General features: G+C 41.5%; 1 long non-coding RNA gene across 1 annotated transcript; it reads right to left on the bottom strand.

The window, feature by feature from the left end:
• Positions 1-511: 511 nt before the first annotated feature.
• On the bottom strand, positions 512-19,094 carry LOC117870898. The gene is made up of 3 exons (XR_004644063.1): positions 18,995-19,094; positions 8,747-8,818; positions 512-841 (listed from the first exon to the last, which is right to left on the bottom strand). It is a non-coding gene; the product is annotated as an uncharacterized LOC117870898 (long non-coding RNA).
• Positions 19,095-21,129: the final 2,035 nt, after the last annotated feature.

The raw sequence follows: 21,129 nt of genomic DNA, 5'->3' as shown, positions 1-21,129 counted from the left end.
CCTATGCCTCCGGACCCTGCGCCCCCGGCCGGGCACTTCCCCTCCCGGGCTCCGGCAGCGCAGGGTCCGGAGGCATGGGGGCTGCCCAAAGCCCGTAGTGCTCGGCTCTTAAACAGAGCTGAAGAGTCAGGGGAGGAGCAGAGCCGCTGCGGCCGGAGGCTCTGCTCCTCCCCTGACTCTTCGGCTCTGTTTAAGAGCCAAGCTGCCCGAGCACTACTGGCTTTGGGCAGCCCCTGTGCATCCGGACCCTGTGCCGCCGGAGCCCAGGAGGGGAAGTGCCCGGCCGGCGGCTGGGGTCCGTAGACGAAGGGGGCTGCCTGAAGCCCATAGCGCTCGGGCAGCTCGGCTCTTAAACAGAGCCGAAGAGTCAGGGGAGGAGCAGAGCTGCTGCGGGAGGGGAAGTGCCCGGCCGGCATTTTCCCAGACATATTCGGCTTTTTGGCAATTCCCCCCGGATGGGGGTTTGATTGCCGAAAAGCCGGACAAGTCCGGGAAAAACCAGACGTATGGTAACCCTAATAAAATGGTCCATTATACTCAAAACCAGCAGGGGAAGCTAGATATTATCTGAGTGCAGCTGTGAATTGGCTGGATAAGTGAATGGTGACAGGGATGTAGCTGAAGGGGGTCCTTCACATCCTGGTCTGATGTCTGAGCATATTTTCATGAAAACAAATTATTGGATAAAAGTGACTTACTCTGTGTCAATTGGTCTGCAGGACTTACCATCACGTGTTTACACAGCGCAGAGCTAAGAGGATCACAGTAACTAGCAGAATCAGTGTAATAATCCCAAGGACTGCAATAATGTACAACCAGCCTGAGCATTGAGAGGTGGGACCTGCCCATAAGAAAAGGAAGAGGTGGTTTGCAGTGGAATGAAGCAGCTGACATTTAGCACTGTGTTGCCTGTTTGCCTCCCAGAGAAATACCTTTTCCATCACTGGAGGAAACTCATTCCCATAGTCTGACCAGCTCTAATTTCTAGCCTTTGTGACTGAGGAGAAAATGACTGAAAATGTGAACATCAAAAGGCTGAAAACCCAGACAGCAAATAAAAAGAACCCCAAAGGTCTCCAAATTGTTAAGCCAATCTCTAGATTTTGGAGGCCTGATCCATAATGTTGAATGCTTGTGATTCTACTTTATAGAAGTGGTAAATAACCTGAGCCTTATGAAGATATGGAAAGCAGGTAGGGCTTGAGAGTGAATCTCCAACACAATGGGAGAGAAGCAAAGGGGAGGACAAGGAAATGGTTTGATACAAAAAGCTATTATTGCCATTCCTTAGTGCTTATGCATAGCTCTGCCAATGCCCCTCAGTCCTGCTCTGCAGCCCCCGCTATTCCAGTCCTAGGCTCCCCACACAGCTCTGCCAATGCCCCTCAGTCCTGCTCTGCAGCCCCTGCTATTCCAGTGCTGGGCTCCCCACACAGCTCTGCCAATGCCCCTCATTCCTGTCCTGCAGCTCCCCTGCTATTCCAGTGCTGTAGTCTCCCTTGAGGAGAAACCTGCCATTCATGCCAACCTATGCTATTCTGGGGGAACTGTACCAAGATTTACAAGAGGACCACCAAACTCCTCTTAAATTTTGAAGTAATCGGGATTTTAACACAAGCTTTCAGAGGTAAAAGGCAGTTTCTCTAATCTATTCTTCCGGATAGACCAGGGGTTGGCAACCTTTCAGAAGTGGGGTGCCGAGTCTTCACTTATTCACTCAAATTTAAGGTTTTGCGTGCCGGTAATACATTTTAACGTTTTTAGAAGGTCTCTTTCTATAAGTCTATAATATATAACTAAACTATTGTTGTTTGTAAAGTAAATAAGGTTTTTAAAATGTTTAAGAAACTTAATTTAAAATTAAATTAAAATGCAGAGCCCCCCGGACTGGTGGCCAGGACCTGGGCATTGTGAGTGCCACTGAAAATCAGCTCTCGTGCCGCCTTCGGCACTCGTGCCATAGGTTGCCTACCTCTGCGATAGACCATCTATTGTATTTACATTTATGATGTAGGGGAAAAAAAGTTTAATTCATTAATCCCCACCTCCATCATCTCTGCTCCCACTCATAATGTTTGTTTTAACACCCATTCATTTCTTCTTCCCATCCCCATTCCTCTACACTTAAGCTAGGTCTACACTACCCGCCTGAATCGGCGGGTAGAAATCGACCTCTCGGGGATCGATTTATCGCGTCCCGTCGGGACGCGACAATCAATCCCCGAATCGACGCTCTTACTCCATCAGCGGAGGTGGGAGTAAGCGCCGTCGACAGGAAGCCGCAGAGGTCGATTTTGCCGCCGTCCTCACAGCGGGGTAAGTCGGCTGCGATACGTCGAATTCAGCTACGCTATTCACGTAGCTGAATTTGTGTATCTTAAATCGACTCCCCCCTGTAGTGTAGATGTAGCCTTACCTTGTTTTCTGTAAGTGAAATTCCCTGTCATTACTGGAGCTAGGCTGCTGCCCCCCTGTGGTTTTTTAAAGGGATTTAAATGAGGAGAGGGAAGTGGTTGAGATCCTTTATGAGGCATTTCAGCCTGGAGGATATTAGAACAAAACATTGAAAACCTGAACTAGCAAGGGGTTTACAATGGAAAAGGCAATAAACACTTAGCAGGGCTAAGAAGGACACAGCCCTAGTAATATGTCAACACCCCAGAGTCACAAACAAGACTTGTTAGGCAAGAGGCTAATCCCAGTTACACTGGTGTAAAATTAGGAGGAACTTCACTGAAGTCAACCAAGTGTTTCTATATTTACACCGTTGTAATTGAGATCAGATTCTGACCCACTCTGTCTTCAGGCTGTCCACCACGCTTTTACCAAGAAACACATACTGAGACATTTGGTCTGTCTTTTATTTGTGGTAAGAAATGCAGATTAACCTAACAATGGAAAAACATCGGGTGTGCTCGTTTAGCATTTTTCTGTGGTTAGCATTGCCTCTAAAAATATCTTAAAGGCTCCTGTTGTTTTCCGTTCATTCATGAAGTGTTTACTGGTGTTATTTAGAACATGCTTTATATTATCAGTAATGCTGAAAATTAAAAGGCACAAACAGAGTATTTACAGGGTGAATAAGTGGCTCAGATTCATCCCTGGTACACTTCCTTTGGCTTCAGTGGAGTAACACAAGGGATTAATTTGCTCTCTGGCTTAACCCTCTAGTTACTCTATAATAACTTTTCTTTCAGTGTCTCAATCTCATCTTTATTACTCTTATTCTTCCTCTTCCTTAGTTTTCATTTAACATAGATAAGTAAGATTTAAAATGAACATCTTCACTACAATCATATTCACTTTTAAAAACTGTGTTTACTTTCAGAGCTGGTTTCAAAAATAGAAAAAATCCTAATATATTTTAAGATAATTTCCCCTCAAAATAACTTTTTTTTAAATTTATTAGAATTTACTAAAAATGTAATCAACATTTTATTACCTTTTTTGTTTATTATTTATCATTTCCACAATAGGAATTTTTCTAAAATGTTTCTAAATTTTGAAAGTTTTTAAAATCTCACCTTGTGAGTAAGGTGACCAAGACATTTTAAAAGCATTTAGAAAATCCCCAATAAATGAAGGACTTTGGGAAAAATATCAATTATATTTAAAAATCTATAACCCCAATGAATTTATTTGTAAAATTCTTTACATTTTTAAATTGTTAGAATAGCTATGCTTACTTTCTATTTTCCCCTAAATAACAAAAACAATCTACAACTGTAAGGGTGGGATTTTTAAATATGTTCATTGTTGTCCTAACTGCTCCCACTGAAGTCATTGGTAAAACTCCCATTGAGTTCAGTGCAAATAGCGTTAGGCCAGTGCTGAGCACTCTTGAAAATTCCAGTCAAAATGTTTTTTTCTTAGAGTTTTTTATTTACTGTTTGGTCATAGTATGAAGTTTCTTTAGCCTTTGTCTAATTTGCACTTTCTGAAAATATGTATGTTATTGTATGTTGTTATATTTATGATAAACTACATACAACTTTTTCAACAGTAATCCTATATATGTGAATATATGTAAATATATCTATGTACAGATATACAAAGAGAATGTGGTGATAGTTGTGATGGATGTAGCTACAAAACTGGTGAGTTTTCTGTATTTTACCATTACATTTCTATATTCCAATCCTGCAAATGCACACATGCTTAACTTTATTATTGGGAACCTTACTATCAGACAGTTGACTCCCATTTAAACCAAATGAGAGTTAGGCTTCTAAGCAGGCTAGGCATCTATCTGCATCTTTAGCTATCTAAATATCTTTGAAAATATGGCCTAAATCACTTAGCCCTAGTCTACACTACGAGGTTGGGTCGAATTTAACCGTGTTAGGTCGATTTAAAAATGACCGCGTCCACACAACCAACCCTGTTCCGTCGACCTAAAGGACTCTTAAAATTGACTTCTGTACTCATCCCTGATGAGGGGAGTAGCACTAAAATTGACCTTGCTTAGTTGAATTTGGGGTAGTGCAGATGCAAATCAACGGTATTGGCCTCCAGGCGCTATCCCAGAGTGCTCCATTGTGACTGCACTGGACATCACTTTAAACTCTGATGCACTAGCCAGGTACACAGGAAAAGGCCCCGGAACTTTTTAATTTCCTTTCCTGATTGGTCAGTGTGGCAAACTCAGCATCACACAGCAGCACAGGTGACCATGCAGTCCCCCCAGAATCGTAGACCGTAGAATGTTTCTACGGTCCCCCATCATCTCCGTCCCTGAGGTTATCGCAGATTAGAAGGCGAAAAAAATGCACTCATGATGACATGTTTTCTGAGCTCATGCAGTCCTCCTGCACTGGTAGGGCACAGCTTAATGCATGGAAGCATTCAGTGGCAGAGGCCAGGAAAGAATTAAGTGAACGCGAAGAGCGGAGGCAGGACTCGATGCTGAGGCTAATGGGGGGAGCAAATGGACATGATGAAGCACCTGTTGGAGCTGCAGGAAAGCCAATGAGAGCACAGAGCCCTGCTGCATCCACTGTATAACTCCTCCTCTCCTCCCCATGTTTCATAGCCTCCTAACCCAAACTCCCAAGAATGCGGTGGGAGGCTCCGAGCACCCAGCCACTCCACTCCAGAGGATGGCCCAAGCAACAGAAAGCTGTCATTCAAATAGTTAGATTTTTAGTGTGGCTACAATAAGCAATGTGGCCTTGTCCTTCCCTCCTCCCCCACCCCACCCAGGCTACCTTGTCTGTTATCTCGGGGGTTTTTTAATTAATAAAAAAAGAATGCATGGTTTCAAAACAATAGTTACTTTATTTCGAAGGGGGGAGGGTGGTTGGCTTACAGGGAATTAAAATCAACAAAGGGGGTGGGTTTGCATTAAGGAGATACACACACAAATGTCACACCAAAGCCTGGTCAGTCATGAAACTGGTTTTCAAAGCCTCTCTGATGTGCAGCGCACCTTGCTGTGCTCTTCTAATCACCCTGCTGTCTGGCTGCTCAAAATCAGACACCTGGCTATTTGCCTCAACCTCCCACCCCGCCATAAATGTCTCCCCCTTACTCTCACAGATATTATGGAGCACACAGTAAGCAGCAATAACAATGGGAATGTTGGTTGCATTGAGGTCTAACAGCACCAGTGAGCTTTTAAACGTCCAAAGGCACATTCTACCACCATTCTGTACTTGCTCAGCCTATAGTTGAACTGCTCCTTACTACTGTCCAGGCTTCATGAGCCATGGGAGCAAGGGGTAGCCTGGGATAGGTGCGACCGCATGGTGCTGCCAGCTGGGAGAGCAGCCTGAGGCAGAAGCCTCCAGCTCACATGATATTCCAGGCAGGACTAAATCTCCATGAGCAGCAGTACCACGTCTACCAGCAGTACCCAGGAGGACCAGAACAGATCCCCTGAGCTCATCGCTGCGGAGCAGAAGAGCAGAGTTCCAGGAGAGCAGAGTTGCAGGGGAAGTGGTGAAGCCACACACCATGTCCTGCAGGTTTCTAGGAGCCGGGCAGGGAAGACGTTCCCAGAACCTCGGCCAAGCTACATGTCTGACAAGGACGGTTAGCAGTCCTACTGCACAGTCTGCTGAGAAGGCAAGGATCTGCTGCTGTGTAGCAATGCCAGCTGCTGCAGGTGCTTCTGTGTCGAATGCTTGGAGGTTCTAGTAGGGCAAGGTACCTAGGCCAAGGCAAAAAAACAAGAGCCCTGGACCTGTTACATGTGTCAACCACAGAAGTGCTACGGGGTGTTACAGCGCCGACTGGACTGGAATGTATGGCTGCAAGACTTCTTCACCAGCGACAAAGGACAGGAATATGATGCACCTAAAATCTAAAAAGGCTCACACATTTCCCAGAGTCAGTACCCTTGATAACAGAACGTCAATGATTGCATTGGCTACTTGGATCACAGCAGCCCTCACAGTAGACTTGCCCACAACAGCAGCAGTGATGGTGAGCTGAGCGAGCTCCATGCTTGCCGTGGTACGGTGCCTGCACGGGTAAGTCAGGAAAAAAGGCGCAAAACGATTGTCTGCTGTTGCTTTCACGGAGGGAGCAGCGACTGATGACATGTACCCAAAACCACCCGTGACAATGTTTTTGCCCCATCAGGCATTGGGAGCTTAACCCAGCTCTGTAAGTCGATGCTAGCCACGGTAGTGAGGACGCACTCCACCGACTTAATGTGCTTAGTGGGGAAATACGCAATAGACTGTATAAAATCGATTTCTAAAATTTGACTTCTACAAAATGAATCTAATGTTGCAGTGTAGACATACCCTTAGATGCTTTTGAAAATTTTACCTTCAGTCTAATGGTTCTTCATATGACCTCTCTTTTTTTTTTTTTGCTTTATACCTAGTGTCTTCTAGTCTTCCAGCTACATTTATGTTATTACCGATTCCATAAAATAAAGTGAGGGTGAAGGTAATGAAATGAAGGTAACTATCTACATAAATACTGTGTTGCACCTGACACACTTATGGATAAATAGAGTTGGATATAAATCTGGAAAAGACAACAAGGTTTTGAGTAGAGCTGGCCAGAAAATGAGTGTTTTTCCCCCTGATGGAAAAGCTATATGAAAACATTTTTTTTTTACTTAACCTTAATTTGATTTAAATTTATTTTTTTAATTTTCCTCAAAACCCCAAAAACCTGAAAACTGAAAATGTGGGCTGAAAAGTGCCAACCTGCCCCCACGCCCCCCCAAAAAATTATCAAAAAAACTAGACACTTCCTTCAAAATATTTCAGTTTGTCAAAAACACAAAAGAGAATTTTTGACCAGCCCTAGTTTTGATGTAAGTTTCCCTCAATAAAGACCCGATCCTACAAGTTCTGACTGGAGTCAGTGGGAGCTTGAGGTGCTCAGAACCTCACAGGATTGGGCACCAAAACAACTAATAGCTATCACTATATGTAAGCCATTGAGAAATACAATATGGCCACTGTGTTTCCTTGCAGGAGCACAGCAGTCCCTTTGTCTGATTCATTGCTTTTACAATTACTTTCAGATACTGCAACTGTCAAATAAAAAGTGTTCAATATCCCTTCCCCAAGGAATTTTGAATGTCAATCTAATAAATAACCCTGGTTAAAAAAAATAGTTAAAACTATTTTCCTCCCTTTGTGTAGAAGACATTTACCACAGAAAATAATCAGGTTTCAGAGTAACAGCTGTGTTAGTCTGTATCCGCAAAAAGAAGAACAGGAGTACTTGTGGCACCTTAGAGACTAACAAATTTATTAGAGCATAAGCTTTCGTGGACTACAGCCCACTTCTTCGGATGCATATTCTATATGATAATGTATGGAAAGGCATAGATAAGGCACTCAAGCAATCATAACTCTGCCCTTTAGTGATGCTATGAGAGAAAAAAAGCATATTCTATATGCATCCGAAGAAGTGGGCTGTAGTCCACGAAAGCTTATGCTCTAATAAATTTGTTAGTCTCTAAGGTGCCACAAGTACTCCTGTTCTTCTTTTTGTAGAAAATAATCAAAATCTTTCCAAGAAATCTGAAGGATTAAGTTTTATTCATAGTTTAAGGCCAGTAGGAACTGTGGTGATCATCTAGACTTTCTGACCCAGTATGCCAGTTTTACCTAGCTAAAATGTCATCTGGATCATTAACCAACAGAAATGGGATCTGAGCAGATCATAGAACCATAGAAATGTAGGGCTGGAAGGGACCTTGAGAAATCTTCAAGTCCACCCCCCGTGCTGAGGCAGGACCAAAGTAAACTTAGAATATTCCTGACAGCTGTTTGTCTAACCTGTTCTTAAAAACACCAATGATGGAGATTCCACAACCTTTCTTGGAAGCCTATTACAGAGCTTAACTACCCTCATAGTTTCAAGGTTTTCCTAATATCTCCCTTACTGCAGATTAAACCCATTACTACTTGTCCTACCTTCAGTGGACATGGAGAATAATTGATCACCCTCCTCTTTATAACAGCCCTTAACATATGTGAAGACTGTTTTCAAGTCTTCCCTCAGTTTTCTTGTCTCAAGACTAAACATGTCTAGTTTAGTTTGAACCTTTCTTCATGGTTCAGGTTTTCTAAACCTTTTATTGTTTTTGTTGCTCTCCTCTGGACTCTCTCTCCAATTTGTCCACATCTTTCTTAAAGTGTGGTGCCCAGAATTGAACACAGTACTGCAGCTATGAAATGACTCCTAGATTACATGCAGTATGATTATTTTAATGGAGTGCAGACATGATAAAACACAAAAAACTTTCATATTTCCCAAGATACTGTAATACCTGAAGGGATAGCCTCTGATGTGCTGTCAGATTTCCAGTGCACTTTCACCTTAGCATAGGTGCTCCTCTCTCCTGTAAGGAGACACAAAATGCTATCAACAGTAGACCTTTGGATTATCAAGGCCCAGTCCTGCAGGGTTCTGAACTCCCGCAGTTCCCATTTACTCCAACACCTTGCAAAGTCAAACCTTTTGTGAGAAAATAAAAAACAAGAATAAGTTTCATTCTTCCCTGAAAGGACACATCTGCCTCCTCCCTAATAGGCCAGAACAACATCACTACCAGTACTAGAGGATATTATCAGAATATTATAATCCATGCTGTTCCACTATGCAATTTTTCAGACAAATGGAAAGAATTACTGATTTATTTAATAAAATCCAGAAATTGTCTGAATTTCCAGAGGAAAAAAAAATTAACCTGGAGTTAAGCTGAGAATAAATATCCGTAGTTTATTAGGAAAAACATTACAGGAATGTAGTAACTATCCCATAGAAAGCATTATGAACCCAGAAAATTCAGAGTTAAGGTTAAACTTAAAATAAATCTAAACATGATAATGTATGGAAAGGCATAGATAAGGCACTCAAGCAATCATAACTCTGCCCTTTAGTGATGCTATGAGAGAAAACAAATAAATAAAAGCTAATCTGTATTTAAAAACTAGTTTACTCTAATCTCAGACTACATACACTAAAATGGTTTAGTTATAATTGTCTGGCTATTACACAGTGTCATATGTAGTTACTCCCAGTGCAACCCTGATTTTATAAAAGTACCTGGAGACACCCAAACCTTTTTTTAAAATCAAGGGTTCCTAAAGTCAGGAGAGGTCAAACAATCTGCAAAGAATAATTAGTGCAGTATTTTGTGTGTGTGTGTGGGTATGTATAATATGGAGCATTATTATTATGGTTGGGAGTGCAAATACGTATAAAATGTACTAAGTTGAGGCATCAAATAAAGTGAAGGAGGTCATGCTGGGATATAAAACATAAATTTTGTCTGGAAATGATACACTAAGAATGTATCCAAAAATCCTGCAGAGATACTTCTATTCCAGTTTGAGAGTGACATTTTTGTTTTGTTTAGATTGAGAAGGAACTGACTTAAATTGAATCAACATAAGCCATTAGTAAATTGAAATAAGAGTATTTATACAGAGTTTTTCATTGGTTTAGTGAAATTGGTCTAAAAACATACCTTCACTTACACCAGTGCAAGTTTGTGGGTAGACTTACATGTGAGGCACACCCTGTGTCTTTTTGTTGTATTTAGACAATATTATCTCATTGTTTCCTTGCTATCCCTCACCTGTCTGCATCCATCCATTGTTTCTTGTCTTATACTTAGGTTGTAAGCTCTTTCGGGCAGGGACTGTCTTTTTCTCCTGTGTTTGTACAGCGCCTAACACAATGGGACCCTGGTCCATGGCTGGGGCTCCTAGGCACTACCGTAATACAAATAATAATACAAATAATAAATATTAATATTTATTATTATTATTAATTATTATTATTATTATTATTATGTGTTAATTCAATTCAATGACTCAGTTACACATGGCAGATTTCTCCTGAGTCTTTTGTAAGTTGTCTTGAATAGTCAAAGTGCAAGAGTTCAGATTTCTTTGGACTGTATAAGGTTTATTGATCAAAATAGAATTTAAATGAGAAATTATATAAAAAAATCAAAGATGGCTATAATATAGTGTTACAAAGTTTGAAAGAATGAATTTAACATAGACTGTTGAAATTTATCAAGAAGTAAAGATCAAATCACCACAAACCAAGATATAATGACATAGTGGAAAACTTATTACAAAGCATAATCATATTGTTAGTAACATATGCTAAGTATATATACTCTTGGTAAGTGATTTTGGTACCAACACGACATTATGGACCTTTGATATAGATCTTTTAAATTGACAGTCAAGTTAAACACAGGTTCAGTTAAAAACCAATAAATATATACATACACCAGTCAAGGATTGTTCGTGCTAGTACAATCAACAGTAATTCTAAAATTACAATTTGGAAATTTAGACAATTAATTACAGAAAAATGACAATTTAATTAAAAATTGCCTTCCTAGGTCATATGAGTGACAGCCAGAATCTTCATCCTAAATATACTAATATCACACTCTCATATCACACATTTAACCTACTCTATGCTGGTAATAGTTTAAAATTATTTCTAATTTCTCTTGATATTCCCGGTTGTTAGTGCTGCAGAGTTGTTAATGCTGCTAGTGCTAGTGTTCTGGGAGCTCTGGTGTTAGCTGCATGAGCAGAGAGTGCAGCTCGCTGATTCAGCTGACCTTGATGTTATTCATCAAAAGAGACCACAGGCTTGGTTCGATGACGAAGGTGCTTGGCCAGTTTATTGTCAGCAAAGCATGGTTGTAGTGCCCTGTAGTGAGTCGGTGTGGCTCCCCTCCTGCCCAGAAGAGGGAGCCCACGTGCAGGCACCAGAGTGGGTGGAGCCACCGCCGCCTGTCCCCGCCCCCCGGAAGTCAAGGGGCGGGACAGGAAGTATAAAGGCCGGCCGCCAGAGCTCAGTCGGCGGCCAGCCACTGCAGGGAGCAGACGTGCGGCCGGGAGCTCCCGACCAGGAGACCTCCGAGGCCCGAGGCCTGGGCCCTAACTGGCCTGAGCTACCCCGGGCACGCTACGAGGAGGAGCTGCCGGAGCCCGTCAGCGCCCGTCACTGGGAGAATCTCTGGGAGCCCCATCCCACCAACCCTGAGGGCGAGACAGCACCCGAACCCCTCTGCCCCTGCTGCTACCCGGAGGAGCCGCCCGAGGACCGTTGGCCTGACTTCCCGGCAGAGCTACCGGACCTGCCACCGAGCCCTGGCCGAGAGGAGCCCATGCAGATGGACTGGGCTGAGCCCGGCGCAACGAACGAGGTAGGCTCTGAGGGGGATCCTGGAAGTAGCCCGGGGGTAGCCGACCCCGGTCCGGCTGCAACCGAGTGTGAGCCAATGTCAGTGTGTTGCGGTCTGGATACCCCACTGACCAGCAGCGGCAGCAACCGCTGCTAGGGCCCCGGGCTGGAACGCAGTGGAGTGGGTGGGCCTGCGTTCCCCCCTGCCACCCCCGCTCACGGGTGGCAGGCTTCCCCCTCACCCAACGCTCGGCTACAGAAGCCTAGGCGTGCCTTACCTGAACTGTTTATCCGCTCAGCCCCCTGCAAACAAGGGCCTGAGCTAAACTGTGTTTGCCCGCCCTGATCCAGGGCCTGGGCTCTGAACTATTTACTTGCTCAGTCCCCTGCAACTAAGGGCCTGAGCTAAACTGTGTTTGCCCCGCCCTGATCCAGGGCCTGGGCTCTGAACTATTTAGTCGCTCAGTCCCCTGGAACCGAGGGCCTGAGCCCTGAGCTAACTGTCGGCTTTGCTCCGCCCTGCACCAGAGAGCCGGAGCTTCGGGACTAACTGACTGCTTGTTCCCACAGTAGTGAGTCGGTGTGGCTCCCCTCCTGCCCGGAAGGGTCGAGCCCCGGCTAGGACCGATTACATGCCCCATATGAGCTATGGGTACACTAACACATGTATGCCTGTGACAAGTTATCGATTCAATCAGCACACCAGGATGCTGTCCCCTACAGCAGCACAAAGATACTCCTCCTATGACTACTCCTTTTATACATTTATACAAACAGATTACGTATTACACTCCAGATGTTGTTAGTTACCACCCTTATCCTTGTACCTGCTAGTTCGAACAAAACATCCTCATCCATTATCCTGTCATCCCCTCTATCTTTACAAGGGCTCAGTGTGTTCCTGTACCATCTCTTAGGAATGCGTTTACATAAGTACTTGAGAGATCTGTATGGTTTTGTACCATCTTCTCTCATTGGGAATGTGCTTACTTACCGAGTGTGTTACTGTTCTGCGAAGGCCAGGCCTACTCTGAGTCACAGCCTTTGGTTCATACTGTTAGTTATGCCTATGGTCTAGCAAGGCCTACATTCCCCATTTAGATACAAAAGTGTAAGGATATCCTGCAATCCTAATGTTTACTACCTCAATTTTCTTATATTACTCTAAGTAAACGTTAAGCAATAGTAACTCTGTTGCTTTAAAAATCACATAAGATCTCTGTATTTTGTTTAAGAAACTTATCTGTTTCTGGTGACTTATTGTGTCAGAGCAGGCATGGACACTTTCAATATAAAGGCAACTGAAAGAATGTAAACCCAGTTCCTATTGGAATAAAATGTAATACTATGCAGGACTTTATGTAACAAGCTATCCAATCTCAGTATTCTTTGTTCACTTAAACTCAGATCTTCAAAGGTATTTAGGATCTACCTCCTCTTGAATCAATGGGAGTTAGGTGCCCTATTGACTTAGTCTTTTCTAGACATTCAAGATAAAATATTGCTAGCAAAATACAAACACAGTAGTATATTTTAAGTCATCAACAGACTTTATAACTCAAGTACATATTTTTCAAATATTTCAGTTAATACAGTCCACTGGGACAGAATGGAAATATATGCATAGCAGATGCCTTTTGTTAATTGATAATGAGCACAGCTGTAGAGGAAGGATTACAGCTTCTTTTATCAAGTCTTTGAAGGCATTTCTAATGGAATATTTTCATATTTGCAAAACTGGCCTGACCATTCAAGATGCAGCATTCATCTCTGATGAGAAATTGTGATTGTCCAACCAGAGTCTCCTTTGACTTGAACATCATTATTCCACACTCCAAAGAAACAAAGGAATGTGACTTTCTTGTAGTTTTATGTTTTATAATTGTTTACCATAAACACAGGGATGCGGTTTTGACAGAGCTGGGAATAACTAAAGCATCATCTTTATCTGTTACCCAGGGTGGTGGCGCGGCAAGAAGCCGAGGTTTTTCTCTAGCCTCTCCCCCTTTTTCTGATCCTTTCAGGGGGTTCATTCCGTCACTCCTCCCACATTTTTTTTACATATGTGGGATTCTCAGGTACACCAGGGGCTCAGGCAATCATCTTCTATGAGGCCTGAAAGGTATTTCCCCACCAAAGGAGAACTGGTGCACCACTTTGTAGGATTTTTCACTTTACTTTTTGCATTCAGGAGGTCTGCTTTGGAGATTCCTTGATGAGAGAGCTAAATTGTCACAACTTTGGATGGGTTTCCAGTGTGGATTGCAGGTTAGCAATGGTCAGTCTGAGGCTATTATATCCCCAGTTGGTGCACTACTTAGGAACTGGATCTAGGCATTGGCACAGGATGTAGGAGAAATAAATTTCCATGTCTGGCCCGACTTGAGGCTCCCCTCATCTCAGTTCTCCACCCTTTTGTGTGGAGAGAAGAAGGCTGACATTCAGGTGTCCAGGCTAGCTGAATGTAAGTGATAGGCAGATGATTGATCTCCCCACAGCTTCTGGTGTGATACATCCCAATTATTGTGGGCAGCTCTCAAACCACAGGTAACTGGCAGGTAGCTGAGCAGTGCTGTTAACTTCAGTTAAGTTTTAAGTTAACAAAGTTGTAGCCTCAACATTTAACCACACTCTTGTGTGTGTGTGTCACTGTCTCCATGTTCATATCTATGGGCATCTGTTGCTCTTGGGCTCATTTTCAGAGCATGAGAGCCCATGCATCTTTCACATGCAAACACTTTATGGACTTTCCCCAGATATTATTTTCAGAAGTTAGTAGTTGAGGCCAGGAGGAGCACCTGCCAAAAGCATCCGTTTTTTCTGTATGTGTTTTTTGTAAAAAGCCCCTTGAGAGATTCCCTTACCCGCCCCCCCCCCCCCCATCAGTCTGTCTTGGCCAACTATCATGATAAAGGCTCTGTCGGCTACTTGTCCCCTTACAGCCATGGCCAATCTCCACTCTCTGAACTTTATAGTCTTTCCATATTCCTTGCTGACTTTAAGTCATTGGTATAGTTTATAGGGACTGAGTATAATAATTTTTTCTTAATTGGGGACACTACCAGCATGAGTGATGTGGAGAAAGTAGATAAGGAAAAGTTATTTACTTATTCCCATAATATAAGAACTAGGGGCCACCAAATGAAATTAATAGGCACCAGGTTTCAAACAAATAAAAGGAAGTTCTTCTTCACACAGCGTACAGTCAACTTGTGGAACTCCTTTCCTGAGGAGGTTGTGAAGGCTAGGACTATAACAGGGTTTAAAAGAGAACTGGATAAATTCATGGACGTTAAGTCCATTAATGGCTATTAGCCAGGATGGGTAAGGAATGGTGTCCCTAGCCTCTGTTTGTCAGAGGGTGGAGATGGACGGCAGGAGAAAGATCACTTGATCATTACCTGTTAGGTTCACTCCCTCTGGGGCACCTGGCATTGGCCACTGTCAGTAGACAGGATACTGGGCTAGATGGACCTTTGGTCTGACCCAGTACGGCTGTTCTTATGTTCTTATGAGACAGCTAATGAAATGGCAGAACGTAGTCCCTCTATAACTCTTTACCTTTACCATCTCTGACTTTTCTCTGCTGTAATTCAGTTAAAATCATGAATGGTGCTACATTTTTGAGCTGGTCTGCTCTGTGTTACATTTTCAACAATGTAACAGATCTGCATGACTACTCAAGCAATTAGCAGCCTTGTGGGCAAACAGCCAGTCCTTATGACATGCATCAATAGTGTCTGTCTTAGGACTTTCACTTGGCTTTTCAACTTCTCAGTTATATGTCAGGATTCACCCATTTTTAATATATTTATTCTCTACTGATTTGTCCATTTTATTACCCATTCTTCTTATTTCATCCAAAGATACATTTGGCTGTTTAACCACATGAAGCCGGTCTATGTCTTTTTATATCAGCTATCTATTTAAAACATACATAGCATAAAACAGTAACTTCCTCATTTGACCTTTGTCGAGCAGGTATGTTAATAAATATATTTACTTTTAACTTAAAATGTATTGTAGTGTAACTGTCACCAGCTTTTGCTGAAAGAAAAACAGTTTGTATTAACTACCACAGAAATCCTATATGATTTCTCAGGCCTGTGCAGAAAGTTATGCCTAAACAACAACATTAGTAAATTAACAGGAGTTAATAAGTTTAGGTATCAGTAGTGTTGTCCCTTTTTGATCCGAGTGGCTAGTTAAAGTTTGGGGCTGTGGGAATGTTCCAATTGGAAGTATAAATTGATGGAGTCTGGTATTTTAGAGGGGAGGGATAGCTCAGTGGTTTGAGCATTGGCCTGCTAAACCCAGGATTGTGAGTTCAGCCCTTGAGGGGGCCACTTAGGGATTTGGGACAAAAATCAGTACTTGGTCCTGCTAGTGAAGACAGGAGGCTGGACCTGATGACCTTTCAGGGTCCCTTCCAGCTCTATGAGATAGGTAGCGCTCTCTCTATATATATTTATTTTCTTTGGTATAATCTTCTTTATTTACAAGGAATGTACAAAGTCCTGCTTCTCCAAATGCAGGAGGAACCAAAAACAAAAGGAGCAGTTTCTTAGCTTACATCCCCAAGCCTCTCTAGCCAAAATCAGACCCTAAAGGTCTCCCTTTATCTCAGTGATTTTCAAAATGGGGTATGCATACCCTGAGCTGGGGTCAGGGGACATTTGAGAAAAATCCTGTAATGGTGGACAACATATCATGTTATTCCTTACAGACCTTCCCCCTCCCCCACAGACCCCTGTTTTCAAAGATATATTGTGACCCTATCTCAGGTGGGAGTAACTACATTATTTGGAAAGGGGTATGCAGCCTAAAAAGTTGAAAACCACTGCTTTAGGTTCTTCCGTAGTCACACTATGCTTATAGGCTCCTGCTTGGCTTTCTTGCCTCTGCCTCTGTTTTTGTCTGTTCAGTTTCTGTGTGAACTCTCGTCCCACACACAAACACACACCCCTGCTACCAAAACAATACTCATCCATAAGCTACTGGGAGGATTCACATACACTTTTGTCTTAGCTGGGGTCTTATGCTTGCAGTTATGTAAATTGAAGGGTGAGTTCATACCCATCAATCTCAATGGGGGTATAACCCAATCAATAACAAGATTTCACCCAGCTCATAACAATATTAATCAAATCCATATGTTATTGCAAATATCTGTATTTTGTACTGTTATCCTCACCCAGAAAACAAGGAGTCAGAATAAAGGGTCAATTTTCATGCCGGCAAAAATATTAACATTGTTGTGCCACCACGCTGTGGAGCAGAGTTTCAATTTAGCAAAGCACCTACGCCCATGTTTAAAGTTAAGAAACAGGTGATGAGAATAATTAGAGGGATGGGGAAAATTTAATATGATCACATAGATTAGAACTTCTTTTCACTCCGTCTCATAATACAAAAACTAGAGTCCATTCAATGCAAATTCAAAATAAAGATAAAAAGGAAATACTTGTTCATACAATGCACTAGTAGCCTGTAGAATTCATTGCCACAAGAGAGTTTAGCAAATTCAAAAAGGGATTAGACATTTATATGGATGGCAGAACATCCACAGTTATAGCAATAAATATAAAAAAAAAACATTTTGGAAGGAATATGAACTCTCATGCTTTAGAGCATAAGCCAAACTCTAACTATTGGGATTTAGGTGGGAATTTTGCCTGGAGGTTGGTTATTCCATGACTGGTTTCATGCACTTTCATCTAAAATATCTGGCGCTGGCAACAGGCAGAGTCAGGACACTGAATTAGATGGACTATTGATCTGATCCAGAATGGCAATTCCTGAGTTCAGTTAATTCAAATTAAAGAGAATCTGAAAAGCAATTAAACTCTAAAAATTAATATTACCATTATAATACGACAATGTTGGGTTATTCATTAAAGAATACTCTATCAGACATGACAGGACAGAGAGGCATTTCAAATAAAAACAGAGTTTCACGCATTCAGATATCACAACACTAGGTTCTATTAATTCACTCATTGTGTGCACATGTAGGCTATGAGCCTACCATTGCATCTGCCCAGCTGATCCTGGCATCCCCACGGAGTTTAGTGGGACTACATGGAGACACAAAAGTCCTTCCGTGCTGATCCAATTTCAGTATCAGTACCAAACCACACACAATGGATTAAAGAACAAAAACATTTTGTACAGTCAACTTGTTCAGTCTCTGTGTCCTAGTGGGGGTTTGTAGAAGTTTTCATAGAAAAAACACTGTTCTGATGGCACATTCAGAAGGACATATTTTACTTTGATAAATAGTATTATTTCGACATATCTTGCACACAATTGTCTGATAACCAGCAGAAACTATTTTGTGATATGAATGTAAAGAACATGCATGGTTACTTGATGCTTTTGTTGATATAATACAGATGTGAGGCATTGTTGTAAGCAATTAATATTGTATTCTGAAGACACTTTTAATTAAGATTAGTTAATTTTTGTTTAAAGCAATATATATGTGATGACAATTATGACAACTTATTAAAAACGCGAGCTATTTCCTAGTTATACCTTCTAATTTATATCTGATGCACTTTACATAAAAAAAAACATTTTTCAATAAATAGCTTTATATTGAGGTCTTATCAATAGATCATATGCAAATCATACAATTAAACATTTTTAGAATGATCACAAACATGTCCATTGATTTTGGACTGCTATTTTTCTCTTTTCAACATGTCAGCTCTATAACTGTTAGTTGAAAAAGGAAAGATTAAAATTAATAAATTTTGCAAAAGATGGTTATTTATAAGTATATTTTGTATTTTTAAAAGTACTGTGATTACTATTCTTAGGAAAGTTTTATCAGCATCAGCCACTCTCTGCCAAAGAATGAATGTTGACTTTAATTTAAAAGGAGAATTAAATGTAGACAGACTTGAAAATATTTTATGGTGACTACAGAAATTCACTGCTTTAAAATGTAAAAGAACTAAAAGTAAAGGGCTTCCAGTTAGGGCTGTCTTTACAATGAAGGTAACCACAGATTTCTAATAGTTCCTTTTAGTGACTTTTTGTTAACTTTTAACCATTTGCAAACATAGCATGTTTAAGATACACTATTGGAATAACGTGTTGGGAATCAGAAGTCCACAGTTTACTTTTGCTAGAATTCACAATTCAGAGTGTCCTCATATTAATAAAGGTAGATAAGTTAGATATCATTCTAATCCTAGTGCTCTAAAAGTGAATTTGTTCAGAATTTAACACTTCTTCCTACCAAATTTTTATTTAAAATATTTATTTAAATATTTATTATTTGAAAGTTTTAAGATTGTCATTTAAAATGCAATAAAATAAAATAAAATAAGCTTTCTTTTTTTACCTGGATCCAAAGTTCGTGAAGTAAAACACACTCTTTCTTCTGATGGTATCTGTATATCTGCATAAGTGACTTCACTCGCCATTTTGACAAAGTGTCTTGAGATTTGAAAGTAAACTGGTTACATAGAAGATACGCGTTCTGCATTACATCCTTTCCACTCCTTACCACACCCATCTTACTGCTTTGGGTCAAGAGAAGGACTAGAGGCATTTAAAAAGGAAGGAAACAAGCTACTGTATTTCTTTCAAATGCAATTTCACAGTTTTTAGCCCTCTTAAAAATTATTCTTCAGTCTCCCAATGATAATGTATTTTATCAATGTTTTGTCTCTGTATACTGTACATACACAATACAACAATAATTTTTACTATCTTGTTTACAACTTGTGGTCCATATCCTGCTTAACTTACCTTATTTATTAGGGCCTGATTCTGCAAAGTTCTAAGTACTATCATCTCCTACTGAAGCCAATGGGAATTTAGTAGAGTTGGTGTCAGCTAACCGGGTTGAGGATGCTGTAGCTTAGTGGTCAGAGAGGGAATCAGGAACCAAGGTCTAGGGTCAGAGCTGTAGTCAGTAGCTAGAGCCAAGGGTCAAGCTGGAGGGCAGGAACTGGAGCAAGCAGGGTAGCAGGCAAGTCTGGGTGCAAGGTAGTAGCAACAGGAACCAGGTAACACAGGAGCAGGCACAGTGGTGGGTATGAGCATTGAGCAGCCAGCAAGCTGGCCTGCAGCCAATCAGGTAGCCTGCTACTGCAGGCCAGATGTACTGATGAGGCTGCCTGTACTCTAGTTCTGCTGTAGGCCCTGGTTCCTGACAGCTGGTCAGAAAAACTATGATGCATCAGAAAATGCAATTCTGTCAAAATAGAAATGCTTCATGAAATTGTGTTTACTTCACTGAGAATTTTTGTAGGACAAAGATTGGGAAAAAAACGTTCTGAAAACATCAAATAGTCCAATTTCTCTTCCATTCTCTCTTCTCTGCCATCTGGGATTGGCAATGGAGATAAGATGATGGGTAAAATGATCTACCCTAACAGTTCATTCTTCAGTGTCTAGGGTTCAAACTGTGAAATATTTCCTAAGTTAAAATTCCCATTGATTCCAATATGAGTTTTGTCTGAGAAAGGACTGCACGATTTAGCCTTATGCAAAGTACGCTGGTTTACTAATCACAGCCAGGTGTTCCATTGCCTGCTGTATGACTTGTATTCGTTTCTTGTTCAAGAAGTATTTAAAGGCTGGAATTATGTGATGATGACCTATTGGCCCAGTTTAGCATCAGCTAATGTCCACTAGTTTGGAAGGATAGGAGTCAGAAACTTCTTTGCTCATAGCACTGAAATGCTTTTCCTTCTAAGATTCAACAGAGCATTTTCCTGGTATCCTTCAAACAGCAACAAGAATAAAAAAAATCCCTGTCATGCTGTCTGGAATGGCTAATGACTGTGAGTGCCAACCACAGGGCAGATTGTCAAAAAAGCAGGGCAGAGATCCCAAACTGGTGGTATGTTTTGTGATTAGATTCCACCAACCTGGTAACAAAGCGAACTCCTGAAGTATTAACAGTCTTACCATACAGTCACAGACTGTCCCCTTGGGCATTCCAGTCTTTCTCGCCATCCAGGCAAGCTGGCTTTAGTTGTAAATGGTCACTTATACCAAAAATCATAAACTATTAAGATTGCTCCCAGACCCAAGACACCAGTCACTTACTCCAGATCACTTTGCACCTCAGATCTCACACGAAAGACAAAACTTGTAACCAATCCTATAGTTAACTAACTAAGGATTTATTAACTAGGAAAAAGAAATGAGAGTCATTTACACGATAAAGCAGGCAACGTATATACAAAGATGAGTTAGTCTATGGTTCCAAAAGGTGACAGAGTTGTAGTAACCTGTCAGCTCTGACTGTCTTTTGGATTGACCCTGGGGATCTCTGCTTTTGTTTCTAGCTCCAGCCCTGTGAAAATCCAAACAGCAAAGAGATGAAGAATTTTCATGGCAGCTATCTTTATTTCCTTCTTCCAGAATTCCAGCTTCCTTGCACACAGCACCTTTATGGGTGTGAGGTCCCTTAGTCCAGTCTTTGTATCATGATGCTTCACAATCACCCACTTTTGATAGTCC

Source organism: Trachemys scripta, chromosome 1 (genome assembly GCF_013100865.1).
Source record: "Trachemys scripta elegans isolate TJP31775 chromosome 1, CAS_Tse_1.0, whole genome shotgun sequence".
NCBI classification, from domain to species: domain Eukaryota; kingdom Metazoa; phylum Chordata; order Testudines; family Emydidae; genus Trachemys; species Trachemys scripta.
This window is presented reverse-complemented; position numbering and strand designations above follow the sequence as displayed.